Source organism: Arachis duranensis, chromosome 6 (assembly GCF_000817695.3).
Source record: "Arachis duranensis cultivar V14167 chromosome 6, aradu.V14167.gnm2.J7QH, whole genome shotgun sequence".
NCBI classification, from domain to species: Eukaryota; Viridiplantae; Streptophyta; class Magnoliopsida; order Fabales; family Fabaceae; genus Arachis; species Arachis duranensis.
Window position 1 is genome coordinate 100,477,859 of NC_029777.3, and position 3,408 is coordinate 100,481,266.

The following is a 3,408-nucleotide window of genomic DNA, read 5'->3' on the forward strand; positions in this document are numbered from 1 at the left end:
TGTAACAAATCGAAGGATAAGTTTTGTATTTAAAAGAAATAAAATAATTTAAAAACTCAAATTGGTGGGTCAGAATTGAGAATTTAAAAAAATTCAATCACTGATTTGTGTCATATTAAATCGGACTCTTTAATTTGTTAACAATCGTCTTCTACATCTTTAAATAATATACAAAATCCTAATAATAATAGATAACACATTAATTTTTCAATATCAAAATTAAAAAGTGCTTTTAAATTAGTATTTCCTTAACATTATCATGTATAAGGAGGCCCACAAAAATAACTATAGAGAATGAAAATTACAAACATTCTCTAAAAGATAATTGATAAAATAATTATATAAGAGAGATATAATTAATAACATATTATCTAAAAATTAAAGGTTATTTAGAGATAGGATTTTGAACCAATTTTAAAAAAGTATTTTGGAAAAATAAAATATTTTTATTATTTTAAAAAATAATTATGTTACATGTATATTAAAAATTAGTTATAGTTATTAATCAAAATAAAAATAAAATAAATTTTGAGGTATCGAGGTCAAAGCATGATTGATATCTTCCAAGGACATAATATTTATCGAAAAAGATTTACCGATAAGAAAAATAGGATCGATCGACAAAACTTATCGAAAAAAACTGATGAGTGGAGACATGAAAAATGCATAAGAATTTGATTGGTTGAGGAGCCTTATAAATAGTTAAAAATTAGAAGGAACAAGGATTGGAATCTCATTTCAGAAAACACTCTCGCATACTCATATTTTCAGCGAATTTCTAAGTTTGCAAAGAGCTTTTTTTTTGTAGGGTTCCTTCCATGTCTTTTACATTCACTTTAAATTTCTTGTAATTTTTCTTTTCTAATCCTACAAATTTATCTTTTCAGTAAGTTTGTTCTTTTCACTTTCTTTTAAGATTTCGTACCCTATATTTGATTTCAAAGATCTTCGATTTTGTCCAAGACAGTTTCTTGCTTTCTTTAAATTAAATGTTATTTTTTTCAATCATTTTATTTCTAAAGTTATTTTCTTTACTTTTCAGTTTTTCTTTCTTATTGTAACCAAATAAAAAAAATCTTTAATGTATTTTCGAAAATTGATACCTATAAAAAGAGTAAGTTTCACTTTTAAATCACTAGATATTGAATCACCCAAATTTGTTAAAAATCTACATAACACTAATATAAGTATATGTATGATGTATCAATACAAAATACATATCGAAAAAAGATCTAAACAATACATGTATTACACAAATACATAAAAACTTATTTGATGATTAATTTTTAATGCGCACATAATATTTTTTTAACAACAATGCTCCATATCCATATAAAAAACCTATCCAAGTCATCCAAACACTTTTTTGTTAACACGCCTCTCCCTTTTTCCCAAGTTACGTGAAATACACGTGCCCCCTCTCTCCCTCCTATCAACGTAACAGATTTACGTAAACCTCTTCTTCAACGTAAATATTCTTCTTCTTCTCTTCTTCAATGTTAACGATTTGCATTATAATTTTTGGATCTGCAATTTCTGCTGCTCGTCGTTCTTCTTCTTTTTTTTCTCTTCTGCTCGTTGTTCTTCTCTGCTGCTCGTCCTTTTTCTTCCTATTCTTCTTCGTTTTCTTCTTTGATTTTATGAATTTATCTTTTTCATTTTCAGATTTCAATATTCTATCAAAAGAATGAATGATTCAACTTCAAATCAGTTGAATGAGAGCATTTTGGATTATTTTTCTGAAACGAATCAAGCAGACGAGGTTTGAATTTTTTTTAATCGAATTAAATGGAATGCAATTGTTAAATGAATTGAATTGAATGAATGCAATGGATAATGTTCCATTCATTCATTACTATACAATTGTTTCACCATAATAACGTGTTCAGTTCATTCTGTAGAAAGCTCTTTAAATTTTATTTTATATAATGGATAATGTTCCGTTCATTTAGTACTATACAATTGTTTCAGCTTAATAACGTGTTCGGTTCATTATGCAGAAAGCTGTTTGAATTTTATTTTATATAATGGACAATGTTCTATTCATTTAGTACTATACAATTATTTCACCATAATGATGTGTTCGGTTCATTATGCAGAAAGCTGTTTGAATTTAATTTTATAGAATGGATAATGTCCCATTCAGTTAGTACTATACAATTGTTTCACCATAATGACGTGTTTAGTTCATTATGCAGAAAACTGTTTGAATTTGAATTTATATAATGTATAATGTTCCATTCATTTAGTGCTATACAATTGTTTTACCATAATAACATGTTCGGTTCATTCTGCAGACCAGGTGTGTTGTGGATGAACAATTTGTCCCAATGTTCGGGATGATTTTTTCAAGACACTAGAAGAAGCTGAAAAGTTCTACAAAAATTATTCCAAAGAGTTCAGGAATTTATGAGGTTTGGGTCAAAATCAGAATCGTCTCCGACCTTTTTTTGGTATTAAAATCATCCTCAACATCACAAAACATTATAAAATCATCATTTTCACCCTAAAAAGATAAATTTAACCTTACAAAAAATAAATTTAAAATTAAAAAATCCTTTCCCAACAAAACTCTTCATTCCAGTTACATTATTGGCGACAAGTCCATTGCAAAAGATGCAAGGATAAATGGCATATAAGATGTGGAAACTTTGCTACCACCTCCAGAAATTAAAGATAATATTTCATCACAAAAGTTCAAGGGGGGTGTTAATTACTTCATATGTGCTAGACCGGGAGGGAACCCATTTTGCTTTCTGATGAAAATCAAGCTCTTTCACCCACCCACCAACGTTCAACCTCATCCAATACCAGTGACTCATTGAACCTCACTCACCCACTACCATACGCACCTAGTCACCCACACCTCTACCTTCATCTCTCACCACTAGACGCAACCCACAGGCTCCTTCTCACAATCCACCAATACTACCAACAACAACAATAGAAGAAAAGATAAAAAGGAATAACAAATTTTTTTTCCCTACCCATTGACATATCTCTTCTGCTAGAACACAAATAGGGGGCTTAAGGCTGATGGAGGCTGTGGTTGGGCACAAGGAAGAGACGAGCTACCTTTGCGTGGTTGTTGACGTCATCTTCTGCAGTGAGGAGACGCCGCCAATTGCTTTGTCGAGAGGAACGGATGACATAGGGTCGGGGGTCGAGAGCGTTGGTTGTGCGCGGTAACGACGGTGCTCGAAACTCCGTTCCTGAGGCCGTGGTCGTCGCCGCCAATGAAAAGGTCTGGAGAATGTGGGCACTTGGTCGACGGTACTTGAGACTCCCTTAGTGGTGGCTGTGGTCGACGTCGCTGGCGAGTTGACAGGCAGCAGTTTGCTGCGGATGGAAGCTTGTCAGTACCGGTTGGGAGGCTGGCGGTGCAGCTATATGGGTGTCTTTTTAGGG